Raw genomic sequence first — 23,241 nt, forward strand, 5'->3', positions numbered from 1 at the left:
TCACCTTTATTGACTTGAGAGAACAATCACATTTCTACAAGACACCGGATACTCTTTACTCTTACCTTTGTGATACTTTATATAATCTCTGTTTCTTTTCTCTCTCTCTCTCTCTCTCTCTCTCTCTCTCTCTCTCTCTCTCTCTCAAGCAAAACTATATTTAAATCTTACTTCTTATTGTAATTCCGCATCGTCTTGTAAGATAAATAAATAAATAAAATAAAACAGAAAATAACAGTCAGTCTCAAAAATAAGAGCAAGAATCATTACAAACCATAACACGACAAAGAGTGACAAAGGGCAAAAGATTAAGGAAGATTTAAAGACGGAGAATAAAAGAGTGTGATACTGCACCATAAAAACGCGAGAGAAGGTCAAAGTGAGACAAAAAATAAAATAAGAAAGAGAAAAAAAAGGTAAGACAGAGAGAGAGAAGAAAAATATATGAAAAAAAGAAAAGACAAACGGAACAATTATACAGAAGAAAAGAATGCAAAAAAAAAAAAATATCTGGAACTTAAATGAAAGAGGCCCGGAACTTTAATATATATAGCTAATTAAACTTCAGGCGAGCAATAATTTATGGAGCAGCGGTTTTTAATGAAAATTCGATGACAGGTAAGATACAATAAATGATGGAAAAAAAAAGACAGAAGAAATATTTGTGAAGATGAATAGGAAAAAGGAAAGGAAGAGAAACTAACTTGGGGTGAGAAAAAGAAAAAGAGGAAGAATGTTTATAAGAAAAGAAGAACAGTAAGAGAGAGAGAGAGAGAGAGAGAGAGAGGGGGGTGGTGAATAAAGAGAGAAATAAAGGGAACGTTCATGAAAGAAAAAGAAGAGAGAAAAAGGAGATAAAAGAGGAGAAACAGATAAAACGTACATGAGAAAGAATACGGGAGAAAAAAGGAGGAGAAAGAGAGAAAACATTTGAGAAAAAAAAAAAGAAAGAAAGAGATAGGGCAACAAAAAACAAGTAGGGGAGAAGAAAGGGGATATGGAAAGGAGAAATGGGGGGCGAGCGGGGGGGTAGATGTGGGGAGACAGCAGGTGAGAGAGAAAGAACCAGAGGAAGTGAAAAAGTTAGCAGAGAGAGAGAGAGAGAGAGAGAGAGAGAGAGAAGAGAGAGAGAGAGAGAGAGAGTAGAAGACAAAAAAAAAAGTGAAAGGACTCTGGATGATTGAAAAAGAAAGGAAGGGAGTGAAAGGTACCAAGGGGGGAGAGAAGCACCTTGAGGGGAGTAACAGGGAAAGATGGACCCAGGAAACACCATTGACAAGCATGAAGAATGACGACCCGGAGCTCCCAGCCTCTCTGATGTCAAGGAAGACGACAAATTCGATAGATAAAGTTGGACCGAGAAAAGACGATAAGTAAAATAGTAAAAAAGAAATCACATAAGGAAAACAATACGTGAAGAAATAATAAAGAAATGAATAAATGAATAAATAAACTGCAGGTATTGTAAGGAAAAAAAAATGTGTGAAGAAACATGATTGATATTAAAAAGGGAGACATTTTAGAATCCCACAAAGGAAATGAATATCTAAATAAATGAATAAATAAACAAGCCTCATAATATTGTATTGAAAAAAATATATATATGATTGCAGAGACTAAAAAAAAAAGTGAGAATAGACATAATTAGAGTTAGAAAAGGAAACATTATAGAATCCCAGAAAAGAAATGAAAAAAAACGAACTAAATAAATACAAAAAAAAAAACAAGTCTCAGATACTGCATTGAATAAAGAATAAAATAAAAACAAGATTGCAGAGATTAAAAAAAGTGAGAATAAACATAATTAAAGTTAGAAAAGGAAACATTATAGAACCCCATAAAAGTAATGAAAAAACTAAATAAATAAAAAAACAAGTCTAAGATATTGTATTGTAAAAAAAAAAAATAAATAAATAGACAAGATTGCAGAGATTAAAAAAAAAACGAACGATGCCGAATTCCACTCATAATTCAGGAAAAAGACACCGATAAAATCAATCCATTAAATTTAATAGCAACGCCAATCAATTTCAAGCGACCATTAACACGTGATTTAAAGAGAAACCCAGACTGAATAATAATCAATACGGTACTCTTCAAAACTACGTTCCTTCTCATCAATATTTATACCTTTTATTTTTCCTTCTTCATTTCCTCATCTTTTCCTCACCTTCTCGTCTATTTTTTCTCATTTATTTTCTTTTTCTTCTTTTTTTCTCGTTTCTCGATACTTTTCCGAATTTTTCATCGTGGCATCTACCTTTGTCCTTTTACCTCTTTCCTTCCTTCTTTTCCTCACCTCTCCATCGGTCTGTCTCCTTTTTCCCTCTCTTCTTGCTTTCCTCAGCTTTCCCTGCACCTTTCTTCTTAATTTTTCTTCCTCCTACCTTTCCTAGCTTTTCCTCTCCTTTTTTTTATATTTTTCCTCCTTCCTTCCTTTCATCACCTTTTCTTCTAATTTATTCCCTCCTCCTTCCTTTTCTTTCATCTCCTCTTCCATTGTCTTCCATATTTCCATCACCTATCGTTCATTTACCACACATCACCCAACACGAAAAAAAATATGCATGTGGAAAAATAAGAAAAATAATAATACGTAGTACCTCCCTTAAAATGAGAAGGAAATAAGCTAATTTTAATGCACTGATCAACCAATAAAGTTACAGTATCATTAAAGAGCGAAGCAAACTCGTAGTAACTGAAGGCTGAAAAAATTACGGCGTACAATTTCTCAAGTAAATGAGTTCATCAAGAAATATTTACCATAATTCGTCGGAGAGTTATGGAACCTGCAAACTTGATTCACGGGAAAATGGAAACACCAGCAAGGGAAAAGCACGGGGGAAATAAAGGGAAGAGAGATAAGGAAGGAGATAGAAGTGAATGGAGTTATATGGACAGAGAAGAGAGTTAGTGAGAATGTACAGGAGGAATGGAGAAAAGGAAACGAGAACAGAGGAAAAACAAGGAGAAAGAGAGAAAAAGACAAAAGTAAAAGGAAATGAAATTATGAGAGAGAGAGAGAGAGAGAGAGAGAGAGAGAGAGAGAGAGAGAGAGAGAGAGAGAGAGAGAGAGAGAGAGAGAGAGAGAGAGAGAGAGAGAGAGAGAGAGAGAGAGAGAGAATGGGTGAAATAACAGAAGTAAAGGGAGGAGAGAGGGAACATGTACATAAAGATGAGAGAATGGAAGGGGAGGAAAAAAAAAAGAAAGAGGAAGAGGAGAGAAATGAAAAAGTAATTACGAAATGAAGTAGAGACACAAAAAAAGGAAAAAAAAACAATGTAAAGGGGAAAGAAAAGAAGAAGAAAATAAAAAAAGAAAAGGAAGAGAAAGCAGAAAACAGAAGATGGACAGAAAAAAAATTAAGGAAAAGGTGAAAAGAAAACACAGGAAGAGAAAAAAAAGGAATAAACACACTTGGAAACAAACATATAAACCAGAAAAAAATAAATAAATAGCAATGAAGAAAAGAAACAAGGAAAAAGATTAGGGAGGAAGAATATGGAAAATAGAGAAAGAAAGAAAGAAAGAACGAGAAAGAAAATAAAGGAATGAAGAGGAATGAAGAGAGAATGTCACTAATGAATGCTTCCTTAAATGCCTGCTTGACGGGGAATGCTGGCGGGAGAAAACTTTAATGAGTTATCATCATCAAGCTGTTGGCAACACTAATTACTTGATTATTAATGGCAACACAATGACATGACTGGCAACATTTTCCGGTCCGGTATAAAAGGTAGGAGGAGGAGGAGGAGAGGAGGAAGAGGAGGAGGAGGAGGAGGAGGAAGAGGAGGAGGAGGAGGAGGAGGAAATGAAGAGTATGAGAACGAGGAGATATTGAAGGTGAGGTTAAGAAGAATGAGGAGGAAGAATGAGATTAGCCAGTGAAGGAGGAGGAGGAGGAGGAAGAAGGAGCAAGAAGAGGAGGAGGAGGAGGAGGAGGAGGAGGAGGAGGAGGAGGAGGAGGAGGAGTAAAAAGAGGAGGAGGAAGAGGAGGAGGAGCAGGGTTTGTGATGGAGGAGGTATTCGCAGTTCATGACCTATCATTTCACTCCCATCTCTCCTCCAGCAGCCATTAATCTTGGTCTTCTCAATCTGGCCGTCTCGCCGCCCCTGCCATCGCTCCCCGCCGATACACGCTGCATCGTCCCCGCCCCGCAAAGTGTCACCACCAAATGCCGCAACAAAAATGCACCTCCCACGAAATGAAAATACACAATACTAAATAATATCTCCCTATTAATCTATTTTACTATGCAATAAATATGTTTCATGATTTTTTTTGTCATAAAGAATACGAATGACACGAAATGTAACTAATTAACCTCCTGATATCTATGCATGTCTCGAAATTTGTAGAGATATGATTTTTTGCTTGTTTTTGCAATTTGAAGAAGAAATATTGAACAGTTACGTGGTGTTGCCAAAACCAATGATACAACTAGATAGAATGAAATACCCAACTTCAAACAACTTCTTTTCGCTTACTAACCTCAATGAGTGTCTAATATATCATAAATTTTTAAAAAAGAAAAATATAAAGATGGTGTTTTATTGCTACGAGAAAAAAAAAAAACCTTAATGCAACAAAATAGAGAATTTGAAGCTATAACAAAGAGACCAATAATTCTTTACAAATGGTCTGCTTCACATTTCTATTATTTCTAATTTGGAGGAGCCTCGCGGTGTTACGTGTTGCCGCTTTACGTTTTCCCGGTCCGTCAGCGTGGAGTGGCAGTAATTGGTGGAGGTGACGGTGAAGCAACTTTCCTTCTATCCACTCCACCACCAAGACGCTTTTCTCCAACTTTCACTTTACGCCACTTTAGACTTGACGAAACTCCAGCTGCCAAGATCAGTTTCTGTCCGCTCCATTGCCCCTCCCTACCCCTTCCATCCCTCCCTCCATACCCCCACCTCAACCGTGACCTTTGCTCATTAAGTCCGATGCAGGTACGAGCACACCTATATACCTGGACTCTCTTCCTGTTACTCCTCTTCCTCCTCTTCCTCTTCCTCTTTCTCAACTTCCTACTCTCATTATTACTATTACTATTTCTTTTATGTAAGGAGGATACTATACAAAACAACGAAAAAAATATCATATGTAAAATGTCTACTAAGGTGCTAGTCTCTGAAGAAAGTGTGGTAAAAAGATACTATTACAACCACTACTACTACTACTACTACTACTACTACTACTACTTTTACTTCAACAACAACTGTTGCTATTACTACTAATAATAAAAACATTATTCCTCATCTTTCTCCTCCTCTTCCTCCTCCTTCTCCTCCCCCTCCCTACTACTACTACTACCACTACTACTACTACTACTACTACCACTACAACAATCTATTTGATTTCTTCCCCCCACCTGCTCTTCCTCTTCCTCCTCATCCTCCTTCTTCACCTCCAGACACTCACACATTCCCCCGCTTCGACACCCCATCTCCTCCTCTACTATCAACATCAGTATCAGCCATAAATTTCCACGCGCGGGACACTGAGTGCAGCATACCTCCATGAATACTTCTTCCTTCCCCGGCCACATCATTACTCTCCCTATGCCATCCCGTGCACATCACCCGCGCTCACCAGGCTGACCCTTCCCTCAACAGCTCACCCCATAGATCATTAGGCGGTGTTAACTGTCCTATAACGGCAATATTACTACTTGGTTTACATCTTTCCCTTCTCTTCAGTTTTATTTTCCTTTTTCTCTCCTCGTGGTACTGTTTTCCCAAATTCCTCCTCTTTCTCCTCCTTTTCCTCTTCCTGCTACTACGTTTTTTTTTCTAGTATATTTTTTCTTCTGTCTCCCATGTTTCCTCTTCTCCCTGGACGGATTTGTCTTCCTCCTCCTCCTAAGCTTCTTCATCCTCTCCCAACATGCCTTCTTCCTGCTCCTTGTTCTCCTCTTCTTATGTCTCTTATTCCTACATTTCTCTCTCTTCTTCATCCTCCTTTCTCTTACGTCTCTTCCACCTCCTTATCCTCATCGTCATCATCCACCACCACCTCCTCCTCCTCTTCCTCCTCCTCCTCCTTTCCTCTCCTCAGCAAGATGCCGAGCCAATACCTTTCTGAGGGTGGAGAGGCGTGACCTGCTGCAAATGACCGCCGGGAGAGCTAAGCCGGTGAGAGGTCGAGACAAAAGAGCGAGCTTTCTTTACTGCTTCTTACTGAGTGGATCTGTGGACCGGGAAAGGGAAGGGTCTTGCTGGGCCAGGTGAAGGTCACGTTGCCTAATATTTGAATGTGGCATATGGTTACTTGTGTTTTTGTAAAGTAGAAAGAAATAAAAGAAAAGAAAATCTGGCTACTAGAATTGACAAAAAAAAGAAAGAAAAAAAACCCATTATTTTCATAGGACAGGTTGCAAAAATTAAAAGAAAAATTATACTTATGCAAGATGAGTTAAATTAATATGCTGCTTTTCTCATAATATCACACCACACTATACCACACCAAAAGTTACCGCGGACACACAATCCTTCTTCGTAAGCAAAATAATAGACACAAATAAATGGAAGCCGCATGCAATAAACGACTTTTGAATATTCATGCAAACGGGAGGATGCTGCAATATTCAAGTTGACGAGTGAAGTAGACAGTCAAGATAAAACTAAAGTATAAACGCCGCATCAACTTCCATAATGAGATATAAACTTGACCACCACACTATAAGATATGAGAGAAATAGACGCTTATATTACACCAAAAATACCCAAACAATAGCACCACTCTTCTGTAATGAGTCAGGCAGTGTGTACCCTCTCTTCACTTCTTCCCCTCATCCGTCACTCACTCCACCGCACTATTCGTCTTCATTAGGCACAGTTTGATCACTCGTTCGTCAGTGACTCCTACTTCGCTCTCACACTACGATAATTCATCCCACATCACCACCTCTCCATCCATCTATCCATCCATACGTCCATCTGCCTTGCTCCCTCATGCTTTCACCTCTCCTTCCACTTTTTCTTATCCACCACCACATTTACATCCTCCTCCTCTTCTTCCTTCTCCTTCTCCTTCTCCTTCTCCTCCTCCTCCTCCTCCTCCTCCTCCTCCTCCTCTCCTCCTCCCTGTCAAACATCAGTCAAGGCATATCTTTCACATCTGCACTTTTGCATATGGGAACTTATATATGTTTCCTTGCACGCACACACACACGCACGAACACACACACACACACACACACACACACACACACACACACACACACACACACACACACACACACACACACACACACACATACACGTTCATCGCCACATTACCGTCTCGCTTTACAAAGGAGTGTGTTGCAGGAAGGACATTATCCCACAGCTAATGGTGAATGCACCGATAAAGAAGGGGCGGGGGGACTCCTGTGGTACAAAGATGAATAAAATGGGAGCTGAAATTAGTATTGCCAGGAGTGAAAAGAGAAGCTTCGTGAGTCTCTTGTGCTGCCAGGTGACTCTTTGCTCACTACCACCACCACCACCACCACCACCACCCACCTGTCAAAGTTCATATTTCCTTACCGCATCCACTGAAATTTTACTTTAGCATAAATATAGAAAACGAATAACAAATATTACTTTTTCTTGCGTTTTTTATCCTGGTTTCTGTTAAATATTTACCTTTTTTCCCTCCATGATTATATTCTTCCCATCTATAATATGGATGTAGATGGCTTTAGTTTATTCTACTTACATCCTTTTCAGTGAACGCATGTCACATTTAAAACAAAAGAATAAGGTATTATGAAACTATGCCATTTCCATTTCCTATTATTTTTTTCCTTTACATTGGTCAGATTCCTTCTTGTACACCAGGTTAAAAAAAAATAAGACCTTTTCCAAACACACTTCCCTTCCGGACATCACTCTCCCAGTCTACGTTTTCTCCTTTGGTAGAAAACGAGGAAGTGAGACGGAAAACGCGCTCAGGTTCGTTGCCTCAGTGCTACGGATGAGACACGATTGACCTTCAGAAGTTTTTTTTTTTCCTCTCTCTCCAGACTCATCATTTATGTCAATTATTTTTATCGTGTAGGCTTACGAACTCACATTCCCAAGAGTAGTAAAAAAGAAAAGTTTATGAGAGAGAGAGAGAGAGAGAGAGAGAGAGAGAGAGAGAGAGAGAGAGAGAGAGAGAGAGAGAGAGAGAGAGAGAGAGAGAGAGAGAGAGAGAGAGAGAGAGAGAGAGCAGATAAACAAATACACAAGCAAGTTCCTATTAATAAAACAGTAAATAAATAGCAGAACTCCACTTCAAATCCAGGAAAAAAAAGTGCTTGGTCAGTAAAGTATAAGTTCTAAGTACAACCGGATTTTTATGCTATACTTTTCTACTTTGTTGTTATATTTATGTACTTCTTGTATCAGCCAACACATGGGGCGGGGGGATGAGCCACGGCTTAACTTCCGCCCCGCCATAAAACTCCCCTCCTTCCCTTTATATCCCCGTCTGGCCAGAATATCTTGATCTATCGGGACGTCAGGATTTCATCTTTATAATAACAATAAATGGAATTAGTTCAAGGGATCCCAGCGGTGTGCAGCGACTCGGAGAACACTTTACGACGCGCTTTACGAGTCGTCTTCCCCATTGTACGTACAGTTGCTTAAAGTAGCGATGTCATTTTCGACGTAACGTTTCAGATAAAAAAGAAAAAAAAGTAGCGTTCTGTGGGTATCTCCGCTGAAGTTCACGGTTCTTTTTAAGGGGGTCTTAATGTAAAGCAGTTCATTAGTTCATTATTTCAATTCATATTCAGTTTATAGACATGAGATTCACTGTGCTCTGTGACATCTTTACTAAGGATGACTGTACATCAGCTTATTTGTGACGGTGACGCCGAAGACTGTTCTGTAATGCACTTTGTTATCTCATCAGTGATATCTTCAAAGGACACTGAAATAATTAGTAAGGTTCTCATTGGTATTGTCCCTATCAGTGATGCAGAGCCCTAGCTAATTTTTCACTGGAGTCATGAAAATGCCCTTGAAAATTCCATATTATGTCCATTGAAGCCATGAATCCATCAAATACCTGCAGATAACATACAAACTTTTGAGAACACGGCTTCATAAAAGTAATCTTACTCCACTTACCAAAGATTTCTTCATTGTTAAATCTAAAACAAAACATGTACCCCATGCATAGTTTCATAGAAAACGAGCAACTTGCACCTAAACAAACATTCACTCAGAGTCCAGCCGCATCTCAGTGTTTGAATAGTATCAATATTTATGACTATATTTCAAGTGCAGTAGCATTTAAATTTTCACCCCGAGTTTTTACTGTTCCTGCGTCTGTGTTCCGGCAGCTGGCTAGCTTCTTGGGATGTAAGCAATGAGGTAAAAAGAATATTGATCATTTTTCGCTTCGCTTGCAGGGGAATAAATAAGGTATAAAGGCAGCATCCACGTAGATACACACGAGCCTTCCGAGCCGCCGGCCTGGGAGTGTTTACAGTGTCGACCATTGCTAACGACATGGTGTAAACAGCAGCCAAGAATACCAGCACGGCCAGCCAGCCAGCGGGACAGCGCGGAGGAGGAAGCGTGCCTGTTCCTGTGTTCTGCCTTGTATGATCTCCCTCACTGACACTCATTCTTCCCCATCCATCTACTATTCTTTTAGATTTTTTCTTTTCAACATTCACTTGGTTATTTAAGTATCGTCTAATTCCATTCTTTTAACATTTATTTTCGTATTTATTTATCGTTCTATTCCATCAATTTTTCTTATCTTCTATTCATTAACTTACTTATTGTTCTAATTCTTTCAACTATCTTTATAATATTCTTCCATTCAGTCTTTTTTTGTATTTATTAATTTTCCTCCTCCTCAGTTTTATTTTTTTGTTTCACTAATTTCACATTCTCGCTTATTTTTTTCATTCTTCTTTCCCTCAACCCCTATTCTCATTATTCTCTCAGTCACTCGTTCTCCACCCATTCACTGTTCTATTCTTCCAGTCCCCTTTCTCATTCTCTCTCACTCTTACTCTTTCACCCACTCACTCACTCATTCTCTAGCTTCCCATTCCCTCTCACGCTTCCTCACCCACTTATCTCCACATTTTCTGCTTTCAACGAGCGAAGCATTCCGAGGCAGCTGGGTGGGGAGTGGACTCAAGGGTGTGCGCGAGGGACGAGGGCTGGAGTCTGTTCAGGGGCTCTGCGAAGTGTTCACTATTTCATATCTAGAGCTTGATGAGACAAAGAAATAATGTTCTATTGTTGTGCTCTTCACTGCTATGGCCTTGCAAGTACAATGGAGTGGTGTATACTAGGAGTACGGTTTCATAAGGCATCACTCGCACCAACAGAAAACATTGAGGGACTGAAATCTTACTGTTTGTTGTATGAAATTTGTTAAGTAAAGCCGTGCAATGTTTATCACATGAAGTAAGAAGCGCCATACTGTTGTTAAAAGTCAGAAAATTGAACTAATGGACAAATGGTGTAAACAACATTATCGTGGACATGAACATTTATATCAACTTAGAACTTACAAAACTGAATGTCATGTATGATTTTTTCTGCCATTCAAATAGTTAGATACAAAATAGAATAACGCAGTGAACAAGTGAACATAAAAGAAAACTAAAGCACATCCAGGAATTTGTAGAACTTAATGTCATCCGCGTCTCTTTCAAACACAACACGCACTGTACGATCAAAAGAAAAGTCGATAAAATGAGAGAACATGTGTACAGCTGCATATTGAAACACACCCACCGCGCAATGCATGAGCAAACCAAGGCCAGGAACCAGCACCACCACCAACACCTTGCGTGGCCGTGCCCTTTGCCGGCTTGCATTTCTCATGGTTCTCCTCGGGTGATGTGGACGAAAATCACCCAAAATAACTTCAGAGCACCGAGGCCTTTACATTTCCGCGTCCCGCTCCTCCACAAGGCCGTGGAGGAGGTGACGACAATGTGACGACCCTGTGGCAACCCTGTGACGATCCTGTGACGACCCCATGACTACCCTCTCCCCATCACCCACAAAGGCTCGTATAGATAAGGAGTTTTTTTCTCTCTCTCTCTGCTCTTTATCAAGGTTGCCATCAGGGACGACAAACTCCCGCCGCCGGTTGACCTTTATGCACCGTACAAGCGCCTGCGTCCCCGGGCCTTGGCATTTCTGCTTCCACTACAATTTTGCTTCACACCTTTACCCTTCTGCTTCTGCTCGTCTTCCTTCCCCTTTCCTTCCCTCTTTCACTTCTTCCTACTTTTCCTGTTCTTCCTACTCGTTTTCATTTTTTTGCCTTTTCACCTTCCGCCTTTTTGTTCTATTCCTTCTCTTCCTATCGCATCCTATCTTCTTATCTTTTGTGTTCTCCATTTCTCCTCGTTTCTTTTATTTTTCTTCTTTTTCGTATTTTCTCTCCCTTTTCACTGACCTCTTCCTCTTCCTCCTCCTCCTCAAACCTTCACTAAACTTGAGCCACGTACAGATAAATCCATCGCTAGTGGCACGTCCTCTTCCAGGCCTCAAGGCGACCTCCTCCTTGAGACTCGTGCCGCAGCTCGAGTGAAGGGATAACAATTAGTACGCATCTTTACAGCGCCCTCAAGAAAGCCGCTGAAAAAGTCTGAGGGATATTTTTCGCAGGCGGGAGAATCAGATCTCGCGCCAACAGACGAGGGAACAAATGAACGAGCAGTAAGGTATTGAAGTGCCATCACAGTCACGCACAGGCGACCTCGCATTGGCCAAGCATGAGCAAAGGGTCTGGGTGCCATCAAGTCTGTGTGTGTGTGTGTGTGTGTGTGTGTGTGTGTGTGTGTGTGTGTGTGTGTGTGTGTGGTGCAATAAGTGTATGTTAGCGGGAACGTATACATCCGCGTGTTTGTGTGCGTGTGTGCGTGTGTTTAAGTAGGCGCGTAAACTCACCATCATTAACAACTGCTATTTAAGTTACGAAAGGAAGGAAATGTCGCACCAGCGGATTATCTGGACGGGCAGCAGGGCGCCGCTCCGTCAGCAGGAACCACAGAACACCGAAACTGACCGAAAATGCCGTTAACCTAGTGGCGCGGCAGGAGGAAGAGGAAGAGGAAGAGAAGTAGGAGGAGGAAGAGAACGAAGAAGAGAAGGTAGAGGAGGAAGAAGGAGGAAGAGGAAGCGGAACATGAGCATGAGAGAAACGCGATCACAGCTTCGCAGCCGCCGGCAGGAATGTCTGCACCACCTTCAATAACAATAAAAGAAGTAACAGAAGCAGAAACAACTCCGGCAACCATGTCGAAAATGCTGACGGCGACCATGGCAGCTACGCAGTCAGCGCGCGGCACACGGCTAAAGACGAGGAACGGCTAAAGTTATTGGAAAAACACCCTTCATTTGCATCTTGAGGCGCGGGATCAGCTCAGACGATGACTCGGCAGTGTCGTCACCCTCTCCGCCGCGCGTCACCAGAACACGCTGACGTCCAGAATATTCCCAGCTTAGGCAAATCGGGCGAGGACACACGCGGCTGCCAAGCGCTTCCAAACGATATGGAGAGTTTTCCTTACCTCTCAAAGCCACGACCCTATTTTTTGTTCTCTCTCTCTCTCTCTCTCTCTCTCTCTCTCTCTCTCTCTCTCTCTCTCTCTCTCTCTCTCTCTCTCTCATTTCGATCACTGGCATGGCACCAAGAGTTATGGTGATGCATGAATCCCTTGCGTGAAATACCCACACAACGTTCTATCAGTTTCCAAATCCCAACACTTTCTGATATCCAAAACTACTCACTCACACTCCCCTGCCTCCTCTTGAGTCTTTCCCTGCTTCCTTTGCTTAAATCGTTGCAAACAATCGCTCGACCTCCATCTTAGCGGTCTTGGCTGCTTCTCCTAATTACTGACAATTCTTAGGAGCTCCCATCTGCTCCGCCCTCCCGCCTGCCTACCTGCATCCGCCTCTACACTTGTTGCTCCCAAAATCCCCGGAAGAGCTAATTACCCGATGCTCGGAAAACATTCTCAAGCATATAAGCAGCTGATAACAAAAACGAAGGAGAGTTGCTTACTTTATCTTGTTTTGACTTTCCCACAAAAACTCTGTGGTGGGAATTGATAAGGTAAAGAATGTTTTGCAGTAACTATATGGATAACGTGCAAATGTACATAGTTTGTGTTTCTATTTGAACTAAACTCGTTTCGTTAATTTATTGTCCTTTAAATGTGCACTTCGATACATGATTAAATGTAATGCAAGCTGTATACCCTTGACACTGATTATAGTGAAGCTGGTTTTAATAATTACAATGCACATTTCAATAAGTAAACTCATGAAATGCAAGCCGTATATTCAAAGCCAATTATGCACATGCGATCATAACCTACACAACCACACGAAACTAAGACGCGAACACTGATCCCTCTTGACATCAACGTGACAGAATGGGAACCTATCAGGGACGCCAACACTCACGCGGGATTTGAGCCACTAAGCCTCCCACATCACACCCCGGAGCTACCAATGTGATGCAAACCCAGCTCCCGAATCCTAATTTATCCCTGTGACTAACTAACGCTTCCTTCCTCATCAGTTTAACTCCCGGCGGGGCCACGTCCCATCACGGTGAGCAGCGATTAGCATCATGAGAGAGATAACGGGACACATTCATGCTTCCCACAGCCTTCATTCACACACGAGACCCGCAAACTAGTTCAGGGTCCGATCACAGAATGCTGGAAACGCCAATTACTACGGGCACAAAGCGCACTTCCCAACGCCTGTAACTTTGCTTACCGCTACTTTCGTAATACAATCATCGGCATTACGTTGAGCAGAGGTGCTTGCGGGTGAGGTGTTGCTGAGCCTGAGAAACACAGCAGGTCTCTCGATCCATTCCCGCAAGGCTGCCGTAAACAAGATATGAGTGCGGTCGTATGTTGTGTGGGAATGCGCCCCGAGCCATGAGTCGCGGGAGAGAATGTGTGATAAAAAAAACATAGTGTGTGTAAAAAACGACTTAAACGAGGACGAAACAGATGCAAATGAAATAAAAAACGAATGGCACTGAGCAAAAAGTGAAGACAAAGGAAGGAAGGAGGGGAGGAAGGAAGGAGTAAGGAGAGAGAAGCGAGAGAAATTGAAAAGAAAGAAAAAAGGAGCAGGTAATGGGGTAAGACGCAGAGGAATTACAACGCAATGCTGGAGGGAAACGGAAGGAAGCAATGCAGAGGCGGCGATGTGAAGCATGGAGGGAAGACTTCACTGAGGAACAGAGGAAGAGGAGAGGAAGTCTTGGGGAGGAAAGAAAAGCCATAGAATAGTGACTGAGGAGAAGGAGAAGGAGGAAGAGGAGGAGGCGTCAGGGGAAAAATGGAGGGTTGAGGAGGAGTAGGGGTAAGAGAAACACAAGGAGGGGGAGAATGGAGGAAAAAACATAGCACCAGGACGAAGGAAAACAGGGAAGGCTGGGAGGAGGAAAATTCTCTGTTTGAAGGAAGAAAGCAGAGAGAAGGAAGAAGATGGTAAGAAAAGTCATATCAGAGAGAGAGAGAGAGAGAGAGAGAGAGAGAGAGAGAGAGAGATAACTGGGCGACATAGTTTAGGGTAAGGAAGGGAGCTGCAGAGGAAAAGGACGAGAAAGAAGGGACAAGGGAGGAAGGCGAGCATGGGAAGAAGATACAGACGATCATAAGGGGAGCAGGGAGGCAAGGGAGTTCCAGCTAGGCGGCAGGGGAAGCGAGGGGCAGGGAGAGGCGATCCCCTGGCCCAGTGCCAACCACACACCAGCGGAGACAGGCACACTATACGCTAGGGCGCGGGAGAAGACGGAGGGAGGGAGGAGGGGTAGAAAGGGAGAGGATGGCGAGGAGAGAAGCAATGGGGGGGGGGTGACTGCAGCAGAAAATTAAAGATATGAAGTACAGAAAAAAAAGAAATAGAAATTACTGAATTACTGACCGTGAAATGAAGAGGGAGACGTGATGACAATATTACAGAAAAAAAAGTGAAATGAAAATGTATGAAAAGATGTTATAGTGAAATATATATGAGTATGAAGAAAAAATGGTGGGAAACTGGAAAGGAATGGAAAGGAATGGTGACTGTAAACACCATCACCATCAGAAACTCACAAAAAAGACTAAAAATAAAAAATAAAATTCATAAGGAAGCGCATAACTAAAACAAAAGGATAAAAGCAGCAGTAGAGAGAGATGGAATAGGAAGAGGAAGAGGAGGAAGAGAAGCAGCGCCCACTACCTCTACCACTCCATCATGGCCGTCAATGAGGGTGACTTCTCAACAACACTTTCTGAACGACTTGGTTATTGAGACCGTGGGTTGTTTACTGGCACGCATTATCATTACCCGGCATATGGCTCACCTTTTATAGCCAGCATCACTTTCTCCCACCGTTGCATTACTCTGAGAAATCACCCACCGACCTGGAAAACAATCCTCTTAAGATACGGCAGCGGATCCAAGCAGCATCCTTTTCCTCGGGACCTTCCGCCCTAAATACATTAGATCCGACGAACTGTTTCCCCCAAGAGGGCCATACTGAAGGCGCGTGGGGAGGCAGGGCAGGGGGAGGGAGGCTAAAAAGGAGAATCCATGCAATTTGCCCAGGGGAAGAGCTATGTTTATGTGTAACGTGCAGCAAATGTGTGGTGGGCGGCGGGGTGTGTCGTGCCTCTGTTTCCCGCTTCCAGTTTTATATAAGGTGAAGGCGGTCCCGCAATCTTGCATTCCGCCTCGCGCCGTCCATCTGACCGAGTCCTATAACCCCAAGGAGCGAGCTAGCGACCCCACAACTCAGGCCACGTCGCCCGTCGCCGTCTCAGGAGCGCAATGTGAAAGACGCAAGAAGGACTGCTGCGTTCATCTATCAGCCCCAGAACAATACACTGGCCAAGCTGCAGGAAAATGACTTAATACCGGAATATAACGCTCTCCGTGGAAAAAGCAAAGCCCTTAGCCCAGGAGAAAGCGCGGGGGCTCACAGTATAAACGCTTTGTGCCAGCAGTAACAAAAGTATGCAAATTTACGGTAAACAAAATAAAAACAAAAATATTAAAATATTCTCTCCTCTCCCCTGCGGCGGCTAGGCGGCTCGTGGGGAGACGAGGGGCAGGCACGAGAGCTGCGGAAGGAGGCACTTGAGGTTCCTGCATTTCAATGAGTGCAGTTATAATAATAAGGAAACAAATTATTTAATTATTAATTATAGTAATAATAACAACAATAACGATGGTAATATTGATAATGATAATAATAATAATAATAATAATAATAATAATAATAATAATAATAATAATAATAACAATGAAAATAATAGTAATAATGATAATGATAATAACAATACTGTGAGTAATAATAGTAATATTAATCATAGCAATAATAACAGTAATAACAATAATAATTAGTAGTAATAGTAGCAGTAGTATTACTAGTAGTAGTAGTAGTGGTAGTAGTAGTGGTGGTGGTGGTGGTGGTGGTGGTAGTAGTAGTAGTAGTAGTAGTGGTGGTGGTGGTGGTAGTAGTAGTGGTGGTGGTGGTAGTGGTGGTGGTTGTAGTAGTAGTGGTAGTAGTAGTAGTGGTGGTAGTGAAGAAGAAGAAGAAGAAGAAGAAGAAGAAGAAGAAGAAGAAGAAGAAGAAGAAGAAGAAGAAGAAGAAGAAGAAGAAGAAGAAGAAGAAGAAGAAGAAGAAGAAGAAGAAGTAGTAGTAGTAGTAGTAGTAGTAGTAGTAGTAGTAGTAGTAGTAGTAGTAGTAGTAGTAGTAGAAATTGTAGTAGCAGTAGTAGTAGTGATAATAGTTGCAGTAGTGGATGAAGAACAATGATGATTAATAATAATAATAATAATAATAATAATAATAATAATAATAATAATAATAATAATAATAATAATAATAATAATAATAATACCAAATACAATCATTATAATCCCAAGCATCCTCCTTTAATACATTAAGACTCAAAACTAATCTTCCATTCCGAGGTGAAAAAAAGAAAAAGAAAAACGAGAAAAAAAAAATCGCACACATTCTGCTCAAATGTAATACTGCAGCGTCCCCTTCCAAACGAGGTCTGACTTTCAATTTATTTTAAAGGATAATCAGAACGTGTACACAGTAAACCCACACAACACACTGACCCCTGCAACAAAAACAGTCACACCGTAAATATGCAGTACCCAGACAGTGAAGACTGGGAAACCTTCAATCTAAAACACCGCCATCATCAACAATTATAATTTGATTCAACTTTTGCAAGGACCAAAGCGCGGGAGAGTACGAAGGATTTTGTTCAGAATAACAACTCAGTGACGACAAAGAATCTAAAAAGGAAATCGAAGAATCACTCATACCTCATTTGCAGGTCTGAAATGTGGAACTAAGAACTGACTCCACGCTGAGGTCACGTAATGATTAAATTAAAAGTACCCATTCATGTACAGGAAAACATTGGTTCTCATTATTTACAAGTGAGCATCATGAGCAACAGAATTCCCTTAAATGATAGATGACATTTTATGAGATATTAAGGAAGCTTTGAGGGAAAACATGGAAATTCTGAATAATTAAAAGAAAAATATTACCTCGTTTGAAAATGTTTATAAGATTGAATTGAAGGAAAACACTGATAATGAAAATTCAGATTCTTAAAAAAAAAAAACGATTAAAAGCGATTAAAGCGAATAAAGGATATGGTAGAGGGACTTTGGAAAACACTGACACTCAGCCACAAAACACTAAAAATCCAAAACATGTGAATATCGTAAGGAGAAACTGAATAAAACACTCGATAGTTAGATTCTTTAAAAAGTTGAAATAAGCAAAAGAGAACAATGCATTTTGTGAAAGGACAGGTACAAGTTGACAGCCAGATCCTTTAGAGGAGGCCACCGAGAGACACAATATTCAAGTTAAAGAGGGTCAACGTATTCATGGAGGCAGTAAGGGAGGACAGAAACAAGGCAAGTGACCAGCCAAGTGACATGCGCATACTACTTAACCTTCACCTCAACCCAGAGCCAGGAATCACGCAGCCCTTCCTTGGCCTTTCCTCTCCTGACCCACCACTACCTCCACCACCACCACCACGACCAGTCCCCGTCTAAAAGGCTTGGCGACAATATTCCTTGTGTCTATCTGAGCCACCCATCACGGCCGCCTATCACACCTGTCAATAAGGTCTTGTTTATGCCTTCGCCTCCCTCATTACTCTTGCCCGCCGCCCTCACTCCTCCCGGTAGTCGTTTTCTGTTTCCCTGCAAGAGTGTGTGTGTGTGTGTGTGTGTGTGTCGCGGCTTCGGTCACCTTTCCCTCAAGACCTTGTTCCTGCCGCTGCCGCCTCCCGCCCCCAATCTATCTGTCACCCTCCTTCCGGTTTATGAGGAAGGGACGTCAGGTGCAAGGCTGTGATTTATCAAAGGTGTGATCTACTTCCCGTATCATAATGTATTCGGCTGTTTGTTGTTTGTTGTTCCGTATGTCGTTTGCATTAGAGATGTTTTGATGTGGTGGGTTGTGTTGTATATGTGCTTGCCTTAGCGGAATTCTCTCAATCTCCCGGTTTCTCTCTCTCTCTCTCTCTCTCTCTCTCTCTCTCTCTCTCTCTCTCTCTCTCTCTCTCTCTCTCTCTCTCTCTCTCTCTCTCTCTCTCTCTCTCTCTCTCTCCTCTCTCTCTCTCTCTCTCTCTCTCTCTTGTTCCCACTCCTTTCTTCTTCCTATGCTATCTTGCGGTCCCTTCCTTCTCCAGCCTCCACCTCCTCACCCTCCCCTCTTCCCCCTTCTCTTCCTCCTCTCCCTCTTTCCCTTCCCTGCTTGTAAAACAACCCCGCTGGCCTAAATTCCAAGCGAGATCCTTGTAAAGCGAAGAGGGTTTGGGTTTTGTGTGTTTTTTTTCTTTTTATAGCAGGTCGTGGTGTTTATATTCGCTTAAATATGTGTGCTTTATTTTTTCTCTATTTGTGTTCTTGCTTTATCGCTTTATTTCTCTTTTTTTCGTACATATTTTAGTGTTGTTTAGGTGTCTACATGGTTGTGGTGTTTGTATTTGCTGTAATAAATGTGCTTTACTTTTTTTGTCGTTTTTGTTTCATGGTCTATTTAATATTTTTCTGTATGTTTTACTTTTGCTGTCTCTATACTATCTTTTTTTTTCTTCTCTCTCTCTCTTTCTTTCTCTCTAAGCTGTTGTTGGAACGCTTAGGTTGTAAATATTGTGATTTTTTTTTTTTTCAATAAGTTTATTAACAATGTTTTTTTTTTATTCCGTTCGACATGTGTGGCTTTTTTTCCCCACAGCTAGTTTATGCAAATTGCTTCTCCTGTTACTTTCACGGGAGCAAATTTTTGGGAAAGTTACGTTCGGTTTTAACGGAAAGGAAGGGGTGAGTTTTATTCTTTCTCTTTCTTTCTCATTCTCTTTTATTTCCAGGAATGAATGGCTTACACTCTCCAGTCAATACTAGTTACCTCTGATTTTTTTTTTTTTTTTACATCTTTACATTCATAGGATCAAGTTTCTGTTACTATCTTTTTTTTTTCTCACTCTCAGTACAAGTTCAGGGTAATTGGAATCTTCCCTTTAAAAAATATACAAATCAGGATTCACTAATGACTCGGCTCAACAGCTCATAAATTACTAAATAGATTCCAATGGCCGTGTTTTGTTCCTGCAATCAAGAAAGCAATTGCAAGTGTCATGTCATCATTTCGCGGAGCACAAATATTTTTTTACTTTCTGTGATTTATTTCCCTAGCGAGAACTTTTTTTTTCAGTATATTTGTTCACCAATATATTTTTTTTCAACAGTTGTATTCGTCTTTATTTATGTATTTATCTGTTTATTTATATGTCTATCAATGTACCTATGTATGTATGTATGTATGTATGTATGTATCTATCTATCTATCCATTTACGTGTATTTGTTTTTATACGTAAGCGATACTCATACCAGTCCTATTTTGTTTGTTTATGAGTCTGTATCATTTGCAGCTATGGTCGTGTGTGTGTGTGTGTGTGTGTGTGTGTGTGTGTGTGTGTGTGTGTGTGTGTGTGTGTGTGTGTGTGTGTGTGTGTGTGTGTGCTTGTGTATTTTTACTCTTTGTAAGCATGATCGAGTGTGCTTGTATACATAAATACATTCATCAACATAGTCTTTCAGTTTACATTAGGTAAATATTGTAATGTCAAATACGGTTAATACGCAACGTTGTGTCTGTCAATGGTAACGTCATATCAGCCACTGTAAAGCTCGAATAATGGCGCGAATACCTTCATGAAATTTAAGTCATAGATCATACACATGGGAGGATGGTGTTTTATTTACTTTTTTTTTTTTTTTACTTTTCTGTCTTCTTCTCCCCCTCGACACCTGACATTTACTCACCTATCCTCACTCCCACCCAATCCACCCACACACAGTCACTGTCCATATTCTCCCTCCAGCTACATTTTTTCTTCCATCTAACCTAACTCCTGCTCTCATCCTTCCTCTAATCCATCTACACACTGTCACTGTCAATATTTTTGCCTCTGTTTTTTTTTCTCTCTCTTTCTAATATGCTTTCATTCCCATGCATGTTCTATTTTTTTTCATTACATCTTCACTCCCTCCTATTACTAACGTAGCTATCTTAACCACATCAGTATTCTATTTATCTAATCCCTTTTCACTCCCTCTATTATTAAAGTAGCTATCTTAACCACAACATTATTTTTCTATTCATCTACTCTCTTTTCACTCTTCCCTATTACTAACGTAGCTATCTTAACCATATAATTATTCTACTTATTTACTTCCTTCCCCATTTCTAATTATCCATGCTATTCTAACCTCAGCTAAATGGTTGTATGGAGAGCACACTTGACCAAGATACGGTGTCATGATCTTCTCCTTACTAAAAGAACAAAACTATGAAGACTGTCCCTTCCCCTCACCAACAGAATTCCAGAGTTTTCGTCCAATCAAGTATCATTATTCTTATTTACCTACCCCCTCCTCCTCCCACCTCTGCCCACGAGAAAGTAAACCTCCCGCCTGAAGTAACCCATGCACGCAGCTCCTCCACAAACTCGCATAATATCGTCGCGGTTATAAAGTTTCGGAAGGTAAAGAACAGAGAAAAAAAATTAATCTCATAAGACTTACAAAGGGTTACGGCGACATTTTTTATGCAGTTTCGCTGAATAATTAACATCATCTTTATTCAGACCGAGATTGCAAAGACTCGCGTCCAGGAAATGAGGCTTCGGGTGTCTGGGCGAACGATGGTGAGAGAAAACGTGATGTCGTGCAAGGGCGTGAGGGAAAATGCGGGTAATGTAGTACTGATGCAGCCATACTTTCTCCATGCCTCGACTGTTTTCGGACCAATAAACTCCTGTGTTGTTGTGAGGGAGGCTGGACGGGAGGCTGGCGGGAATCAATATCACACCAGCTGGTCGGCAATAACACCCTCACAGCCCAGACCACCACCAACACCACCACCACCCACCACTACCCTCCACCACCACCATCAAATACCTTCTCCGTCACCACCTTGCTTCACACTTCCAAGCCGCGAAAAGTCACTTGAAGGATATGCAAAGAGAACTTTCACTCACTTTCCATTTTAGGATTCGTCTTCCTGCGGCGGCGAAATGCAAGGAGAGATTAGTCCTACACTGAGGAAGACGTGGAACCAAATACTTATTTTTTAACTTGAATTGAGGATAAAACCAGTCGATTTCCCTGAAGGAAAAGTATCGAGGAAATTTAAATTTTACAACCAACCTTAAGGGGGTGACTTCCTGAAGGATACATACAATTTGCAGCCTTATATACCTGCCTGGCCACCTTTGCGCATCCCAGCAGACCCTTTCGACTGCTACATCTTCTCAGCTTGGCAATGAGCTTGTGTAATTTTGTATTTTATGTTTGTATTATGATTCAAAAGATCGCAATCAAAGTAAAAAGTGTTGTTACTCAATCATTAAAGCTTTCAAGCTGATGTATTTTTCTTTTGTTAGTGAAATTGCCTAGGGTTGCTAAAATGAAATAATACGACGTTAACATTTTGATTATTGAAGTTGTTCCTCTAACTTAGTTTAGTGCATACTTTCAGGTGACAACACGAATGGAATAGATCAAATCTTTATTAATATCCCGCTTCCTAAATGCATAACAGAAGTCAAATTCAAGAAGCATATGGCACTGCGTCTTTATCAGCTAAGGGATAAATAGTCAGAGAATGACAAAGTTTCATACTCTCTCCGTCCACCCATACAGACTCATCCCGCTCCTCACCCATACACTCGCCGCTCCTCGGCCACTATCTCTGACTTAGCAGGCCAGCTTGGCACGCGCCGCACTGCCTGCCACCCACGCTCATTTCCATATGTCACGACACAACGCCGCAGCTGCTCCCCCATCCCCCTCCGGTCCTACGTCTAGCATTATACACCTCGCCACCAGCCCGACGCATGAGCCTTATATCACAGTAAATATAACACATAACGTGCAGCCCCCAGTCCTTCGTGCGAGCCGTGTTTTGTTGGCCTGTTAATCTGAACGTGCCGGAAATTTTGTATGCGAGCGAATTATAACAACGGTGATAATGATGATGCTGATGATTAGGAAAGGGAGGAAGAGGAAGAGGAAGACGATGAGGAGGAGGAGGAGAAAGTCTTGTTTTTCATCCATATACATACACATTTTACTCAATTCTGTACATTTAAAGTCGCACCTTTGAAAATAGCAAGGGAAATAAGAGGAAAGGAAGAAGTAAGAAAGTAAAAAAAAAGGAAGGAAACCAATAGTAATAATAGTTAGAACCAGAAGCTGCAAAGACACGCCAAGCAATCCGATATCAAGACTGGAAAAAAAAAAAGGCGTAAGAAGAAACTACAAAAACAAGCAGAAAAAGAAAATCTCAACTCCAGTAGCGTTTCGACTTCGCAACATACACACAGTAAATGAAAACTCGATAAAAATAAAAGCCTGAGAGTTAGAACGGCGAAAAAAGAAACGTAAAAAGAGAAGAAAAATAAGGCAACTAAAAAGATTATCGCGCAAATGCTATTAAGACAACTCCGGAGAGGCAACATTAGCGAACTGCCTTAAACACACACTATACACGTCTTCGCCTTACATTTTACCGACCTAAGAATCTTTCCCGCTCCAAATTCCCGTCCTGCAGTCCCTCCATCCAGCTCTTTCTCCTCTCTAGCCACCGTCCCTCTTTCTCCCCACCTCCCCGCCCCGCAGCAGCGCCTCGTTAGCTCCCCTA

Source organism: Portunus trituberculatus, chromosome 49 (assembly GCF_017591435.1).
Source record: "Portunus trituberculatus isolate SZX2019 chromosome 49, ASM1759143v1, whole genome shotgun sequence".
NCBI classification, from domain to species: Eukaryota; Metazoa; Arthropoda; class Malacostraca; order Decapoda; family Portunidae; genus Portunus; species Portunus trituberculatus.